Source organism: Balaenoptera borealis (genome assembly GCF_965194805.1).
Source record: "Balaenoptera borealis genome assembly, chromosome: 5".
NCBI lineage: Eukaryota > Metazoa > Chordata > Mammalia > Artiodactyla > Balaenopteridae > Balaenoptera > Balaenoptera borealis.
In genome coordinates, this window is record NC_138862.1 from 17,085,563 (window position 1) to 17,105,325 (window position 19,763).

The following is a 19,763-nucleotide window of genomic DNA, read 5'->3' on the forward strand; positions in this document are numbered from 1 at the left end:
CCACTGCATTGGCAGGCAGATTCTCAACCACCGTGCCACCAGGGAAGCCCCGAAGGTATTTTTGTGATCAACTTTTTATAGACAAGATGTGTGAGACTCGGAGGATATTGCTAATATCTTAAATCTTTGTATTTAACTGACAAAGGCAACAAGATACACGTGGAAAGAAGGTAAAAATAGGCTGAGACTTGTATTTGCATTATGATATTCTTTTTTTTTTTTTTTTTTTTTTTTAATTTGGTTGCGCCGGCTGTAAGTTGCAGCATGCGGGCTCTTAGTTGCGGCATGCAGGATCTAGTTCCCTGAACAGGGATTGAACCCGGACCCCCTGTATTGGGAGCGTGGAGTTTTAACCACTGGACCACCAGGGAAGTCCCTATTATTTCTTGACATTCAAATAAATTCAACAAATGTACATAGAAACTTTCTTTTGTTTCAGGCCCTATTTTTGGCAAAGGAGATAAAAAGATTCAGCCTGCAGGGGCTGACAGGCTAGTAATGAAGTTAGCCAGCTCTCCTGGGTTCATTACACATCTGTGAACTTAAACTTCCTAAAAGCAGAAATTATTGTCTGTTTTGTTCACTGATAGGAGCATTTACAAATGGGCCTTGTAGTTAGTAAATATTTGTTGAGTAAAAGAACAAATGTAGACATACTGTATGCTAATATTATAACCATAGGATTTATTATATTGCAGATATCATTGAGTTTATTCCTGGGAGCCGTGAGGATGAACACTGAGGAAGGCATACCCCAGTCACCAGTTTAGGTCCATTGAAGGAAGGGTTTAGCATTTATTTGACTTGCCTGGGATTTTTAAACATTTTAACATGCCTTTTGGCTAGCACATCTAAGAGATTATAGGCTCTGGGCATGATATACCTTAATAGATAAATGAAATTTTCATCTTGTTATTACTATTCAAAGTCATCCTTGTTAAAACTATGCCCTTGTTTTTCACAGTTCAAGACCAAATGTAGACTTGAAAATTAGTCATGCAGTAACCACCAGAGGCACATCTGCAGAGCGTGCCAAAGCGAAGAGGCAAGGGAGACACAAAATGCGCCCTGGAATATGTCAGGGTGTCCACAGCACGATACTCTGCTAAACGAAAGCACTCCAGAAAATGATTATGCGGTGGCGCGTTCATAATAAGAAGGGAACAAGCATGGGAGGCAAAGGGGGGTAACTTAAAGCTTTTTTGTTTTTTTCCTTTTTCCTACTATCTTCTCTTCCGGGAAAATGCAAAGCACAGCCCATCGTGGGCAAAGTCAAAATCATAGTAATGACTCATCATACAGCACAAATATGCAAAGTGCAGAATATCGTTCCGAGCATTTGCATTATATTTGAAGAGCAGAGGCAATGGATTTAGAATAGTATGTGCTAGGGAAGGTCAAAAATGAATTTCAAAATAGAAAAATGACACACACACATTACATAACACTGGAGGTTTACTTTGCATAAAAACTTCAGAGATGCATTAGAAATGCTTGCAGATTGGGAGATAAAAAGGACCCTGTTAATTACTATTATGTGGGATACAACTCTGCTGATAGCATGTGAATAATCGTTTTCTGGCTGTACTCATTCAAGAATAACTCATGCAGTGGGACAGAAAAACCGGTCATCAGTGAATTGTGTCTCAGTTAGCTATGCTCAAGAATGTTCCGAAGTTTTGAAAAATATCACTATGTACTGAGTATATTTAATTATTCCTCTGACAAATTTAACTGGGCTCCACCCCTCCCCCATCTCTCTTCTTTCTCACACATGGAGTTTCCATATCTTTCTTCTTCTCAGTTTGAGCATGCAATTAAAAATATAGTTTATGTCTCTCTAAGAAATTTAAGATGTCATTCATTTGCCATTTCTAATACACACTGAGATGATTTGACAGCAAAAGATAAGACGACATTATGGAAAACCTCTTTTCTTTAAAAAATTAACTTAACGTTAATATCGTAAAAATATTAACGTATTTAAAGCATGTTTACAGTGAGTGAAAAGAGTGGAACCAGGGACAGTACTCCACTTGCCAGGCTTTCTTCATCAGATCAAAAGCCAGTAAATGTTTCATGGGTTTTGTCAAGTTCAACAAAGTTTAGGGACATGGCCTGAATAGCAACCCGAATATGGTTACCAGATTTAGCTAATAAAAATACAGGATGCCCAGTTAACTTTGAATTTTGATTAGCAAAGTATATTGTTTTAGTATAAATACGTCCCAAGTATTGCATGGTATCCCAAGTATTGCATGAGACATACTTATCCTGAAAAATTACTCATTGTTTATATGAAATCCAAAGTTAACAAGGTGCCCTGTGTTTTGTCTGACAAACCAGAACTGAAACACACAATGGAAGAGGCTGTTCTCAATAATAGTGATCAGATTATTCCTTGGCAAGAGGAAGAAGATACCACACGTGAGAGGGTTTGTAGTATGATTAGGCCAGTACTATGGCAGATTAATTGATAAAAAGCTGGGTTTTCTATGGAGACTGTCTATGGAGCTCAGTTTGCCCCAGTGAAAGTATTCATGCAAAGACACTTAATTATAAAAAGTCATTTTATTCAATAAATACTTATTGTCTACCCTTTGTCAAGCACTGTAAAAACAGCTTGTGATGTCTCTTATGAAAAAAAATTTAGAACTGAGATGCGTGCATGGGCTGCTAAACTGACAATGTGATGGTATTCAGTACGTCAGTTTATAAATAAACACATTTCCCTCTTTCCTGTTTCTTCATTGTTGAATTTGATTCATATAAGCCTCCGTGTAATTTAACTGCCCATCTGCATGGAAATGTAGGATGCGATGTTGCTTCTGCATCTCACCAGCATTCTTTTTATTCTTTGAATTTCTAGAACACTTATAGACTGTACCGCATTATTCCTTTCTTACTTATACCCTATCATAGATGATTTTGATATCATTGTTGCACATGTATGAGTTTCCTCACAAATAAAATAAAATTTTGAAAATTATTTTGCTTTCCTTTAATAACTTATGGTATTTACTTTACTGAATAAAGAATAAGCCTTGAGAAAGATTTCAATGTGCTTGAAAATTTACTCAGAAACTGTCAAGGGAATTGATACATCCCTTAATGTTTACTTCTAATTATTCCTATGAGAAGAACAAGATGCAATCATAGATAATAAAGAGAGATTTTCCTTTTGTTATTCACCTTTAATCTTGTATTCAGAAGGAACCATACACATTCTTTATAAGTTGGACTCTTAGAGCAGTCTGGAACCCAGTAAGAAGATGAAAAATTGCATTGCATCTGTTAAATGAGTTAATATATAATGGTGATTCATATTGATTATTTTTTATCTTAATGGCCTCAGCAATTATTTAAATACCCAAAGGAAACAGGTTTTACCACCATGAAGAGTTATCTTATAACCAAAGCAATAACCTACTGAATTTGGCATAAGTTGTATAGACGGTCTTTTGTGCAGATCCCTCATCACTTGATTTGTTTGGTGACTCTCCTATAAAATTGGCAAATACACATGTATTTTTTGGGTTTTTTTTTGGCCCTGATCACCGTATCTTCACTTATTTATTTTGTCCTGCTTCTAATAAAATATTGAATTTTCTTTAAAAAGTAGCTCATTTTGAATGCTTTCTTCAGGGAAAATTTCATTCTGTTCATTGTCTTTTGACCTAAATAACTCTTTAATGATAGGATCATCAATAAACTGCCTTCACATTTCATAAATCATTCATTAATTTCATTTCAATTAATTTTTGTGAGAGGAACCAAAAAGCCACCTATGTTGATTAAGACAATTAAAAGAGAGAGCAACTTGAAACTTGGGGAGACATTTTGGAGGAAGCTTTGGGCCCAAACACAAACAAAAGGAGATAAATCCTTTGCTGTGGTTTTAAGTAGTGTGGCGCCAGAGCAACATGATAAACGTGCTGAGATTTACAGAGGCCCCAATTAGAGCCAAGATATCTTAATGCACTCTTTGGCATCTCGGAGCACACATACTCTATATGAAGAACTTTGAGATTTATGGTGTGAAAGCAGGCTACCATATGCACCACAGATCTTTCTTACTTAGCACTTTCCTCCAGCATTTGTACAGACATGCTCTTTTGTTTTGATCATTCCTTTCTTAACTATTTGTGGACTATGTATTGCTTTTTTTCCCAAAACTTTTTCATGGATTTTCTTCTCATTCTAATCTTCCAATATACATTTGAAATAGAACAGGGAAAGGTATTTATGCCTATTTCACTACTCATAACAGGAGTTCTTATATGTTACTAACCTACCTGTGATGTTTTCCCCCATCACACGGAATATAACTATTTTTGAGGGAGGGTGGATTGGGAATGTGGGGAAAACAGGTATGTTACTTGGTTTTTGTCCTGGGTAATATTTACTGTTGCACTAATTTTCACTAAGGAATACACTGCTTATGGAAGAACATAGATTGAATCACATAAAAATAACTTTTGAGACCACAAAGATGTGTGATAACCATTTCAGTTAAAAGGCACTCCCAAACACAAAATGATTGAAAACCTAGAGATTACTTCTGAATTGAGTCTGTTTAGAATTTGATATGGCAACCAATCAGGGTACATGCCAATCTGTATTGAGTATATTAGGTGTTAAAAATGTCATTAAAGGAGGAAAGCTATTTCAATATGGATATAGCTTAATGGTTTTTGAAGGTTTTTACTGTTTTAAAGTGATTAAAATCATATTGAATTAAAAGTAATTTTCCTTAAAACTATCTCTAATATATTGAACTCATGTGGACTGGATTTTATATCTCTTAAATTTGAATGGTTGGCATTTATTTAAATTTAACACAACATGCTAGTTTGAGAAAGCTTCTTTGATGAGTGGGTTCACAAGGACTCCTTGCATAATATTTTATGATATTTTTATGATTTTATGAAATTTTATGAATTCTTAAAGTTATATTTATAACAATAAATGCATTGGAAATTATTTTCATTGTTTATTGAGTTGTAAAACTCATGACATTTTGGAAGTGAGTAAAACATGAAATCAAATTTATGAAAGTTACAGAAATAATTGATATTGCATAAATAAACCAGTCTTATATTTGGTAATTTTAAATTGTGTTCTTTAGATTGAGTTGATATTTCATCACATTGTAATAATTCTATACCCTTATGAACTGTAATTCACTATTTATTTACATGTCATAAGGTGTTAATATTTATTTTTGTGATATAATCCAAAATTAGTGCTTTAAAATGAGCATGTTGCTTCCAAAAATAGGCTAAAGGGAACCCATTACACACATATTTTAAAATATTTTTGTAGATAAATTTAAGGTATCAAGTATTTTAGTATAATACCATTATTTTAGGTCACAGTCTTAATACATATTTAAAATATGTTTTCTTCATTATAATAGACATTCATGTTCATAGAAGAAATTGTCTGACATTTTTACAAAGTAGAATAAGAATTTAGGAATATTGCCATGCAATTTAAGTGTAGAATCCTCATAGGTTTTAATTTTTTCTCCAAGGTTTTATACTTGTCTTATCTACACTGAAAGCAACAGCAATTCTTTTAGAAACTCATTTTAATCTAGTTTTCTCTAATTATTCAATTGTTTTCAGTAAAATGACTCTTTAATAATTATACTTAATCTGTTCATGGATAAATTAATTAATGTACATAATTAAAATAACAGGCATGAATAGAATAAGCAGGTTTAAGAAAACCATGATTGACTTGGAAGCTAAAACTCAAGTGGCAAGGGTGGCAATGTGCAAGCCACCTATCACAGGATGTTTTACAGGAGAAATAGAGACAGAAGCAAATTGGTTAAGGAGAGTTCCATTAAAAGAGCTTTTGTGGAATTAAAAAATAAGAAGAAAGTAAACATGCCATTTTATAAGAATAAATACGTAAAATTTTTGATATTTCTTTTCAGATGTGTACAGCTATACTTAGCTGATGGTTAACATGTTTATTCTGCTAGGCAGTAGCCTAAATAATTTATCTTACTTAAATATCAAGACAACTAGATACTGTTCAGGAATACTGGTTTGAAGCCTAATTAAACAGTAGCTGAAGTTGTAGTTGAATAATACTTGTTTCCTAGAGCAAGGGAAAATGTTTTCAACAGGAATATTTCTTAGTAACCCTCATATCTCCAAAAATCATCATTAAATGTAGGCTTACTAGATCAAATAAAAAGTCATTTTGTTTATTGTTGTAATAATATATTGCTATCATCATTAGATTATATCAAATTATTATTAATATTGTAAGGAAATATTGACAATGATTTCAACATATCTGAGCCAGTTAATAAAATCCTTGTTAGAAAAAGTAAATATTGTAGAAAGTTGGAAATGCATAGAAAAGCATAAAGAACAAAATAAAATGGGTCACTTATAATTTCATCATCCAGTTATAATAATGATTACAATTTGGGTGCATAGCCTTTTAGTCATTTATCTGTGTGTGTGTGTGTGTGTGTGTGTTAGCAAAACATGATTATCATATGCAGACAATTTTGTTACATCACTGTTATCATTGTTTGGTGGGGGATGGGAACCTATTTCAGTACTGTACAGCGTTTAAAAGCTCAGGTTTCTGGAATCTGCCTGCCTGATGGATGACCTTCTGGTTCCATCTCTTGACCCTGGCAAGTCAAAGGGTCTCCTAAGCCTTAGACTCCTCATTGCCAACATGAGAATAATAGCAAAATCTGGCTTATAGATTTAAATGGGGGTGATCCTTATGAAGTATTTGGTTCAGGGAATATTAAATTTTTCTTATTTGCTACTTAGTGAGCCACTATTTTTACATGTTTTAGTTAAACAAGCACACTGGTGTTTCACAGAAAATTCCTTTGTAAGTTAGGGGAACATATATATGTTGCTACACTAATTTTCTAAAGACTGTGATTATTCAACTTTTGTTATAGTCATTCACGTAAGGCAATTAAATCACGAAAGGAGAAATTTCACAGTAAGATGAAACAGAAGTAACTACCAACTGAAATAAGAAAACGGCTTCTGAAAAAAATTAAATTATAAATGCTCCATTTAAGTGGACTTTCTTCTTTGTTGCATTTATTCTTTTTAAAGGATTATATGTTGCCCACTGGTACAAAAGATTATATCTTGAGTATTTATAATCTGAATTTTCAGAATGTGATCAAGGTTTTCAACTGGTTACTAAGCCTGTGTTGATAGAAAATGTAACAGGTTAATGGGGCATAAAACATTGTTTAAAATTGTCGTTCCTGGTCTAACACGGTGGTTAATATTTTACCGACTTAACATGTTTTTCCTGTTCACGCTTATTGAATCCCTTAAATCCCACGATTCAAAGAAAGTAATTAACTGGAAGAGTTCCTATTGGCAAGCATGTCACTTCTGGGAATTAATGCCTTTACAATAATATCTATGTCATTTTTTACACTGACTAGTATTACTGGACAAGGATGAATCATACAATATCCATTAAGTTTTAAATGTCTCAATAATGTATTATAGAACCAAGGACTTCCATTTTTCTCTAAGATTACACAGTGAAATCCTCTTGGTTGGTTAAGGTTGAGTCTGTGAGAATCATGACAAATGATGGTTTTCAATTTCTTCTCCGTCTGAAAGATCATAACTGAGCATGTGATTTGCAAAGACATCTTTCCCTTTCCAGCTTCTTATCCTTCTGAATTTCTTCATTCCTGTGGGCCCATTGTTTCTTTCAAGTGTCCCTTTTCTCAAGTGTTTTATGAAATAAGAAAGATCTAGAAGCATTATAGAAGCATTATAAAGCACTGGAAACTTTAATACTCTTGACCATGTTGATTAATGCTCAAGGATCCAAAAAATATTATTTCATTTGTTTATAAAATTTTTAGTTTGGAAGGCTGATGTGGGCTTACTATGATCAAAGTCCAAAAATCTCTGAAGCAGTAATGGGCAGAGAAGGGATCTCAGTGATAAAGCAGTTGATTACCAGCATGCCTGTATCTTTGATTAATAATCTTCTAAACTGTATGCCTCTTGAAAACTGAGACATTTTATTTTTCTTTGTATTCTGAATATGTTGCCTAACCCATAATATTTGCTTGATAAATATTTGTTGGATATCTGAATGAGAAAATATATTCATTTTCTATTCCAGCTTTCCACTGGAATAAGCGATCTTTTCAATATCTTGACAAACAAGTATCCAATTATATTTACATTTAGAGTCAGGAATCTTACCATTCCACAATTAGTTCATTTTGCTTCTGGGTAGAATCTTCTTCTCTCCTCACTATTTTCTGGGAGATCTTAAGCAAGGAATTTAAATGCTTCAAGAGTTATTTTCATTAAATATACATTTATTATATGATTGTAATGCTTACTTCAAGACTTTTAAAAGAACTACCTTATTTAACATATAGGAAAAATTCGAATGTAGCTTTGGGCTCATTATTTGTGCTCAGTATATTGCAGTTCAACTTCAAATGGATTTGTTTCTTTCACTCAATCAGTTGCCTAAAACAAATGTTCATATTTGGACCATGCCATTCTTGCGCAACTTTTTTTTTTTTCTTGGACTTTTCATTTGACTTTGTTGCTATTGAGTAAAAGGGATACATACCTTTAATTTTTGAAAACCAACAGGCTATTCTTAATCATACAGTTTGGGTAATGAGTCATTTTCTTCCTGAAGAAAATTTTGGTAAAGTAAAATTTTACATATTACTTCCTGTTTAAATCATTCTGTGATTTCCTTTCATATCACTCTTCAGTTTGGCTCATTCTCTCAGATCCATGACTTCTTTCTTGCTTCCTATTTTGTTTTTCTGGATTTTAAATTTAAATTAAAAAAATATTTTTTTTTTGTTTTTTTTTCAGAAGAGACTCATGGACACTAGGACCTTGCAGCCTAAAATGTTTTTTGTTTTTTTTTAATTCCTTTCATATTTGGTTGAAAAATTTCCTATATACAGAATTCTAATTAAGTACATTTTTTGAGATATTTAATGCTTTTTTCTGGCATATCATGGTGTAATAGGAAGTCTGATGCCCATCTAATACTCTTTCCTCTGCAGTTTATTTTTTTTTTCCCCCACTGGAAGAAATTTTATGATTTTCTTTTTGTGCTTGGAATTCTGAAATTTCACAGTTCTCTCTTACAGTTTGTACCTCTTTTCATTTTTCTTGTAATTGTGGAGTTCTTCAATTTGAGTCTTTTTCTTAGAGATTTGTTTTGTATTATCTCTGTGGCTATTTGTACCCATCAACTGCCTCTCCTCTTTCTTTCTGGTCCTCCAGTGATCTTTAACATTCTGGATATAACTGATTGGCATTTAGTTTTTTTAATACTTTCCATTTCTTAGTGTTTCAAATTTTATATTCTGAAAGATATCCTTGTCTTTATCTTCCAGATTGTTAATCCAGGATTGCCCATTTTATTAGGTATTCTTATTGATTTGTTTCCATTAATATTGGCAATCATACTTTTAATTTCCAAAAATTCTTCCTCATTTATTGTTCTTTTTTATGGCAGCTTGTTCTTATTTTAGGCAGGCAACATCTCCCAGATCTCTCTGAGGTTACTAACATGGATTTTTTTAAAAATTATTTTTATTGTTCTTATTTTGCCATTTCTCCTGTGATCGCTGGTTTTCTCTGTTTAGATTTTATAACTGGTGAATCTCAGTGTATCACTCACTAATACTGACAAGTTAGCTGCTAAGCTGATGAATCTCTTTGCCAGCTGAGTTTGCTCTGCAGATTCATAGATCTGTTGCCCTAAAGGCTCCTCTTGTGTGGACAGAACGCTGACTGTGAGCCAGTCCAGTTGCCAGGCAAGCCTCTCTTTAGGTTAAATTTGCTCTTGAGAGCAGGCATGCTGACAATGACTATAGGGTGAAGGACTTGACTTTGGGGGTGGAGTATGCTGATTTATTTTGTTATGGGTAGAACTGCTTCTCCTTCCCTCTCCCCGACACCCAGCTTCATTGAACGGATCTAGAGCCATCCCCTGATGCTTTCTGCCTCTCCTTTCAACCACAGTGACTGCCTTTGTGGACCATCCAAGAGGATCTTCTGCTCAGATGGAAGGTGAGATCTTCAGCCGGGAAGATAAAAAACTACAGTCAGCTGCTCCACACATACTGGGGAGGGGGTGACAGCTGAATGACACAGAGGTTCTGTAAATGGGTCTTTGCTGAAATTCTGTCAAGGCCACGTAGAGCTCTCTGCTGCTTTCTGTAATTCATAACTCCAGAGTTAGAGCCACTTAGTTTTATTTTTTCACCACTCCATAAGAGCTCCAACAGCTTGTAACCTTCACCCATGCATATATTAAGATGTGACTTCTTTGATATGGATTACACTTCTCTACAACCCTATCTCCTTACTGTCTTCTAAAATTTTATTAACATTTCTTGTTAGCTCAAGGCAGATGCCTTTTCCACTTTTAGCATACTTAGGGGTTTATTTACTTATTTGTAATATCCTTTACTCTCATTTCAATAGTACATTGGAAAAAGATTATTCAGCATACTGTATTAGAAAATGGATTATTTTTTAAATATAATTTGGCTGTAGACATAATTTCAGAATGTTGACAACTACAATCAGTCCATTTTTTTGACAGAAAGAGATGGTAATCAAAGAAAGTTTAATAGAGAGGGGGTTACTTCCAACAGTTTGGACAAAGTCCAAGGAAACCAATTTAAGGTGGAGTAATGCCCTGGGACTAGAAAAGGTTAGGGGGGTAGGTGTATTCCCCAAGCCTTAAGGGACACTAAAGTGGCAAGGGGAAAGAGTGGTTATTAGAACTCAGAAGAATAACTAATGAAAAGGTTGTCTTGTAGGAGTTGTGGTCTTTGATAGAGGGATAGTCAATCCACCAAAGGAAATGGGGAAATAAATTCATCTCACTCCTCTTCCCCTCTCCTCTGATCTGTTGGTAATTCCCTTGAACTAAACCCAACTGGTAGCTAGAAGGTGAAGAGAGCTTGTTTATGTCTTTTATGTAGGTCAGGTTCCTAGGTCACAAAGGGTAGAAAACGATGAAGAGTGGGTCTGGACAAACAAATGGGAATTATACAGCAGGGCTCACCCTTTTGCATTAACTCTTATATTTGTCCAGATGAAATGTTATGTACCCAACCCAGGGACCACCCACATTTCTATTAGCTATGATGATGGCAACTTAGTGATCTGCGCACCTGAAACTTAAACAGAAGATATCACCTGTATGCTCCTATACAGCAGGAAAGTGAGGGAGAAGGGAAGGTGAAAAACATTTTATTTCTGTAGTCCTCATTTCTGATGCAGTCATGAGGGCCGATTCTAGGTAATTCTAGCTTCCTTTCTTTACTATTTGGTCCATGTTTTTTTTGTTTTGTGTTTTGTTTTTTTTTTTTTTTTTACATCTGACAGGATCTCAGCTGTATGGAAGTCTTTACCTGATGAGATGATCCTGCCTAATCTGGGTCCGTGGTGGTCCTGTTTTTATTATGTTGCTACAATTTCCATTGACCAGGATTCTTGGGAAAGAATGTACCAAGAAGCACTCCAGTCAACCCCCTGGGTTTCACGAATAGTCCTCCTTGTTCCAACTGTTTAGCAGGAATTCAATTTCACCTTGGTGATTAAGATCAATCACTTCGGTTGATAAGTGACCTTCTTGTCTATTTTATGGGCTCAGTTGTATGAGGACCCCTGAAAAATAGATAAATAGGCAAGAGAAAAAAAAAAGATTACAAGCAGAGATGAAAGGAAACAGACTCACAGACTTAGAAAACAAACTTATGGTTACCAAAGGGGAAAGGCTGGGGGGCGGGATAAATTGGGAGTATGGGATTGACATGTACATGCTACTATGTATAAAATAGATAACCAACAAGAACCTACTATACAGCACAGGAAACTCTGCTCAATATTCTGTAATAACCTAAATGGGAAAATAATTTGAAAAAGAATAGATAGATATATGTATATGTATAACTGAATCACTTTGCTGTACACCTGAAACTAATACAACACTGTAAATCAACTATAGCCCAATATAAAATAAAAATTTAAAAAAATAAAATAAAGTGCTTAAAAAAAAGGAAGGAACTGAAATTATAAGGAGGTATGAAATATTCAGGCTAGTTATTCAGTATGGTCCTCATGGATTATGTGAGAAGGAAGGAAGTAGGAGATAAGGCTGGGGAGGAAGCTGATGTAAATTATTTATATTTCTCCTTTCATTAATATGTACAAATGACTGGTATCTGAACTTTCTTAGACTCTATATTCATGAGAATAAGCCACAAATAGATTTTCTCTCTTATTATTTGTTCTAATAAGCAATAAAATTCTGAATCTTGCAATAGTTAATATGTTTATAGTTAGAGATCTATTGTATTCATCTTATAATTTACCTGTTATAAACTTTAGTTTTAATTGATACATCATTAAATTTAGTGATACTTGATGGCTTCTATACATAAAATCATGTTATATGGAGAAGATGAATTCTTGACAATTTACACGAAACACTTTAATTTATTAAGTTTTAAAGAATTGCACTAGATTATTTCAAAATTTCCACCCACTTTTAGCTATCTTCTATCTCAAATACAATCACTGAAGACAAACATAAAATGTGTCATTTTTGGAGGGACACATGAAGATTGTCCAAAGTTTTTCATGTTTTCATTACAAAAGAGAGTGAGCAGAGTCTCTAGGGCCTGAAGCTTGGACATTTAGCCATGTTTACATTCTTAAAGCCAGCTCAAGAACAAACAGTTCAAGTACATACATGACACATTGCTAAATTTTTCTTGGCAAGGTTGCAGAAATGTTTTAGCCACTGGCATATTATTTCCTTTTTATTTTTTCTTAGCATCACTGATGGCAAAATATGCCTATATAACTGTTGCATTTTTGCCCGTTTTCATTTCTTATATGTGAAAATATATTTCGTATAGATAGAGCAGGCTTTAGTCTATCAAAGAAAGAAAGAAATAAACGTGACCCTGGACAGAGCGCTGCAGATTGAGTTTTCTATTCTCTGCCTGTTACGCTAGAGCTGAACAAATAGAGCTCAGCAACATTTTATAGCCAGCACTTGTATGCATATTTACACACACACACATACACATACACACAGATTTGCATACAGTTAATGTTCAGTGGCTGAGCAAAAGCAAAGGAGGAGAAAAAAACTTAACTATGAAATTACAAGCATCAGGAATAATTCTCAAGAAACAGAGATGTTTTTCTAACCAGTTGTCCATTCAGCACCTTCAGAATTTGGACGTATAATTTATATAAATCATTTCTGTTCTCTCTTTTCCCGGAATGTCTGCAGCTTGTTTGCGTTAGTGAAATTAACAAGGAAGCCAATGTAGCATTAGCTCATTACTACTAAGCTCTCTTCTCTTTAACCATTTCTTTTCTCCTTTTCACTCTATACCATGCACGCCACCCAATCTGGAATCTTTCTAGAATAAGTTGAAATCTTTATTTTAATAGCACAGGGAGATCAGCTCGGTGCTTTGTGACCACCTAGAGGGGTGGGATAGGGAGGGTGGGAGGGAGATGCAAGAGGGAAGAGATATGGGGATATATGTATATGTATAGCTGATTCACTTTGTTATAAAGCAGAAACTAACACACCATTATAAAGCAATTATACTCCAATAAAGATGTTAAAAATAAATAAATAAATAAAACTAAAAAAAAATAAATAGAAGATTTCTTCAGAATATATTTGATTATGATTTTTACCTTGGGAAAAAGTATTACATAAATATTTAAAATATTCTCATCTAATAGATAGCAACATAATATTAATGTTAGCATGCATATTAATTCTCTATTGGTAATTTTGTCTATGAATACTTGTATATTCTATTAATATGCAAGTTATGCATCCCTGGAATTTATACTGTTAAATAATTTTAAATGAAATTCTTGGATTATGTTCTCTTTCTGGTTAAAATTTCAAGTCCTCAATTAACTTCTTTTCTAATTAGAAGTTATTATGAAATATATCAGTTTAACGAAACCACAAATAACATTAATTAAAAAACCATACGTATTAGCTGAGAAATTTTCAGAAATATTTCTGAGAGAGTTACAGCTAAGATCAAATGAAGACATTTCCATTTCAAATTCTTTTGACATTCTGGATACTACAACAATGTCAAACTAAAACGAATATTTTCCAATATCTTTAATAGTATTGTAATGTAATAATAGAGTACAAGTAGTTTCAATATTATTAATAGTAACTTAATGTAATAATAGCAATGATTGGTGAAGAAAAGAGACCTCAGAAATGACCTTCCAATATTCCTGCTGGGACCCTTTAAATGTCTGCTGACTCTCAGGTCTGTCCATTTGCTGCCAGTGTGGAAATTGTGATTGAAACCTTTAATCTCAGTTTCACAGGCACTTGGAACAGAGGGACTAGACTAGGTGGGTATGTGAGTGAGTGCGTGTATTGTCCCACCTCTTTGTATATGGTCCACTTTAGAGAAAGATAACATAGTGAAAGGAGGGCTACTCTTTGCCATTCCTACATTGCTGCCTTCTGAAATAGTAGTGAGGCAGCGGTGAGACGAGTCTGGATGCTCTCCACTGGCTTCTGGAAACTTCCACCTTAGTACTCTCAGCTTCCAAGTGTGAAGCAAGGACTTTGAGTGTCACCTGGCAGTTCTTTGAAAAACTGATGTAATAAAATATTTTTTTCTCTTTCAAACAAACATTTTAAAATTGAGTTTATGTCAATTATTTATTGTTTGTGCAAACTTCAGCCGTCACACAACTCTTGGCTGCGCATCCGGCCCTGGGGATTGTATGATACCGTGCCCTAGTGCACTGAGTGATTGGTGTTCATTCACATTCAGTCTCCAGACCTACTTCACTTTTCAAATGCGGTAGGGAATAAGTGTACTCCTACCACAACATCTAGGATAAACCGATAAACCTTTGCTTATTCTGGTGTGTATTGGAGCCCAGCATCCTCGGAGATCATTTGAGCATTGATTTTTTTGTTGTTGTTTTGGCGGTGCAGCGTGGCTTGAGGGATCTTAATTCCCCTGCTCGGGACTGAACCCAGGCCCTGGGCAGTGAAAGCGTGGAGTCCTAACCACTGGACCACCAGGGAATTCCCTGAGCACTGATTTTAAAAGACCAACTTTTAAAGCAACCACAGACATTAAAGAGGAGTGGAGTTTATGCTCACTGAAAAATCAGTATTGCCACCAAATTGTGATTTGATGATCATGTATACTATTTTCATACATTTTATATCTTTCACATAATGTAATTTAATTAAGAGACTAGCCGAAGCTATTTTCTTTTACAATTTCTGGAACAATCAGTCTAAGTTTGAAAGAATAGTATTCTTTACCTGAAACTATCACAATTATCTTTAGCTATAATCTAGGCAAATACACATATTTTATTATATTTAAAATTTTTTGATAATGAGTAAATGACCTGTTTAATGTTTTATATGCCTAAATATGACTTTCAATGTCCATATAATAAAAAATTAATGAGAACTAACAATATATAGAACTTACTATATATTATTTTTTTCTGAGATGATTTAACATATATATTAATTTATTCAATCCTCACAATAGTAATATGAGGTAAGCATGACCATTACTATAGTTTATCAATGAGTAGTTTAGTCATAGAAATATTATGTAAATTTCCCAAGTTTCACAACTAATGAGCTGAAGTTCCAAACCAGGTTGTCTGATACCAGTATTTATGTTTTTAATGACTGCTGCAAAGTTTCACTACAGAGTAAAGGTTAACATAAAACAGAAAATTCAGTACAAGTGCTTGGCAAAACAAAACAAAAAGAACACACTAATATTGGTTTTGTCCCACTTAGGCCTTTGAATAATTTAATCGCTGTGTTTTAAAAACAGAAGGTATACAACCCAAGATCTACTATGATACTCTAACAATTACAATATGATTTATTGTGCTGGGTGAAATGGTAACACACACATGGAGCCTAGACTGGCTCAGAGGAAGTGTAGGTAGGACTAGCCTGTAAAGGCGACTCTGGGAACGGGGGTAGTTTTCCAAGCAGAGTTGGTAAAGCCCTGAAGAACAGAGAACTACGGCATATTTGAAAATCTGAAGAAACGGGAAAGCAAGGCCCACAGCACAATGGTGGAGAATTTAGGTTTTGGATCTAGACTTTTCTGAGATCAAATAAAAACATCATTTTCTAATTGATATGACATTATGTGACTTGGAAAAGATGACCTCACTTTTCAAATGACCAACTTTTGAAAAGAAAAGGACATATGACTTATCTTGAACAATCTTAGGGAGGATTAAAGGTGAATTGGTGTGTAAAGCATCAAGGACAGTATTTGGTACATAACCAGTTTTTGATGCGTGTGCTCAAATTCACTGTGGCTAGGCTGTAGATAGTTGATGGGAAGATCTCTGAGAGGGGTGGCTTGAGGATTCAGCCCATGATGGCCTTGTAGCCCAGAATTTGGACTTTGTCCTAAGAGTAATGGGGATAATCTGAAGGGCTTTATAGTAAGAAGTTATACTATCAAATTTGCATTTTGGAAAAATTTAATATTGGGATACAGTCATGTAGTACTATAAAATGAAAAATACTTTATTGTGTAAGGTATTTTGAAGATAAGATTGAATAAAAACAAATATGTGGACAGTGGCAGCAACAAAAACCACCATTCTTTAGAAATGTGCAATTCATTTATTTTTTCCTACACATAGAAGCATCCTGGCATCACATAAGATCTTTAGAGACCCACCTATATACAGAGGATGTCTCTGGACCACCAAACCATTACATAACTTGTTCATAATTCTTAGAAAAACATATGAACATTCCAGTTGTTGACATATCCACATGTGCAGAAAAATAAAAATCACATGTGTAGGAGATGGTCAGAAATTTTGATTACTCTTAAACTCAGTATTATTTGTGATTTTTATGTACTTTGATTGTTCCTGCCTGTTACTTATTATCTTCTGTGATTGCATTCAATAAACGTTTGTTGAACCAACATTTATGTGGAAATCACTTCATTTTTATACTTACTGTCACATCTTATTGATTCTATTCATGTGTTGTCTTACTATGTAATATAAAATTGTATGTTCCCTGTTGGATTACTTGTTCTTTCTTATCTCATTGTATAGAATATGTTCCCAATAAGCACTGCTGACATTGCATTTCTTATGTGCCCACATCGTATTTCTATGGGTTGAAAATTAGTACATTTTTCCCTTTACAACAAATAACCGCCAGTGTTTTTCAAAAATACAGTCAGAGGACCAACTATGTAGGAAAAATCTAGGGAGAGAGGAGTCTTTACTACAAATGAAGATTCCTGAGCCTTACTCCAGATTTACTAAATCAAAATGTTCTGAGTACATTCTGGATTCCTGGAATGTGCATTAAAAAAAAAAAAAAAAACAATGTTTAAGGGATTCTTACATGAATTCAAGTTAGAAAACCACTTCAGAACATGTGTACAATTCTTTTCTGTTGAAATGAATAGAACTGGACCATCTCAGTGTCGCCATTTCTGTAAGTATTACTTGAATGGTAAAACAATATCCATGATAAGAGTGTCCTGATTTCTGCTAAATTAATCTGAAAAACAATCTCATGAAGCATTGATGGATAAGCAGGTGCTATAATCTGCATGTTTGTTTTCCCCAAAAATTCATATGTTAAAATTCTATTGCCCAATGTGACGGTATTAGGAGGTGGAGATTTTGGGAGGTGAGTAGGTCGTGAGAGCAGAGCCTTCATAAATGGGATTTGTACCCTTATAAAAGAGACTCCAGAGCGCTCCACTGGCCCTTCCTCAAGTGAGATACAACCAGAAGTCTGCGACCTACAAGAGGGCCCCTCACTAAACCATTTGGGCATTCTGATCTCAGACTTCCAGCCTCCAGAACTGTAAGACCTAAATTTCTATTGTTTATAAGTTAACCAGTCTGTGGTCATTTGTTATAGCAAATAAACTAAGACAGCTAGTAATGTATACAATAAATTAAGTAACTTCTGTAAGGACAGAGAGGTGATGATTTAAACATTATCATCCTGAAATGTATGCTCTAATGATATGTACTTGGCTCTATCTAACTTAGTATTTTCTTTTTTTGTGTGATTTTTTAAAAGTAAATGACATAACATTTCATGTGACCCACAACTGGGAAGGAGAGCTAATTTTTAAGAATCAAGATTCAAAAAGCTATCCACAGGCTGAAATATGATTGAATATATCACAATTAATCTTCCAGTGTAAAATCTCATACTAGATTAAAAACATCCATTATATAAATCCAGGATGTGGAAAGAGCTGGACTAAAGACAGTTTATTTGCAAAACGTAGATGATTTTTAGTTGATTGCAAGCTGCATATGAATCGATAATGTGAAGCAGTTGCCAAAAGTGAAGAAATTGTTTTTACTTTCATTATAATGTTTCAGCAACTACAAAAGTAAGTAAAAATTATTGTAATTCCATCAGCATTACACAATTTTAATTGTTTTGTATTCTCTTCCAGGTGTTGAGCACATACAAGCCTAATTCAAATAGCTTAATCATAATACACACATCATTATTTAAACGTTGTTTTTCTGTCTAATATCATATCATAAAGCTAATGTGATCTTAAGCTTCATTAATTGTAGTACAATGCTGAAGGCTAGGAAAATCACAGTGGAGTCTTGTTCCATGCATGGCCCTGGCAGACAGCACCACATCTGGAGATGAGGTCCCAGTGGCATGGAGTCTGGAAACATGGGGCCAATGACCTGCCAGGAAAAGAAGATTCTTAGAGAATCATGAAAGCTGTTTTTATGTACTTGAAGGCTCATTTTGTGGAGGAGAGATTACCAGGACCTTTTGTTATTTTCCCTGCTTGTCTCTAGAGAACACAATCAGGATCAGTTGAATTCAATTCAACAAGCGTTCATTGATTCTCTATTGTATTTCAGGCATTGGGTTTGGAGTTCAGGGCTAAATGGACAAGGAAGACACAATATCTGCACTCACTGATCTTAGAGCCTAGTTGAGAAACAAGCATGAGACTCCTTGTCAACACCTTTTAAAGCTCCTGAGATAAATTTCCAAATTGCTTTCCTAAAGTATTGCATCAAATTTCTCTCCCACCAGGATTATACATGAGAAAACTGTTTCAACACATTCTTATAGAAATATTGTGTATTAACATTTTTCCTAGCTTTACATGAAAATGGTATATCATTTAAATTTTTTTCATCTTTATTATGAGTAAGATAAGTTATTTTCAAATATTTACTAATAATTGTCTAGGATATGAATTGGTTGATCATTTTCTTTTCCCTGTAATCTATTGCAGGACACTGAAAATTTTATATGTTAAGTGTAATTATAATAATATCTCCTAGTTTTTTTGTGATTTATAAAACTTATCGAGGATCCTTTCTAAATAAAGTTTTTATCATAGTATTTTCCCTGTCTCTTAATAAAATAATATACTTTGAGGACTTTTGAAACAGTAAAGAGCCATGAATTTTCAGTATTTTCATAATTGCCAAAAGTCTATATTCAATACAGGATCATACTATATGTATTGAACATTTAATTGGTCGCAATGATATCATATTGAAATTTTATGCAAAGTAAATTTTATGCAATGTAAAATACAAACTTTATCTAGGTTATTGAATCCCACTGTAATGGCTTCTTATTTGTGCATGCGGAGAGAGTGAGAGAAC

At 34.1% G+C, this 19,763-nt stretch overlaps 1 long non-coding RNA gene across 1 annotated transcript in view; it reads left to right on the forward strand.

Moving 5' to 3' along the window:
* Positions 1 to 19,507, forward strand: part of LOC309628738 — a 34,577-nt gene extending 15,070 nt beyond the window's left edge. The window contains exon 2 of the long non-coding RNA XR_014244686.1: positions 56 to 19,507. This is a non-coding gene — a long non-coding RNA (uncharacterized lncRNA). The remainder of the gene's footprint in view (positions 1 to 55) is intronic.
* Positions 19,508 to 19,763: the final 256 nt, after the last annotated feature.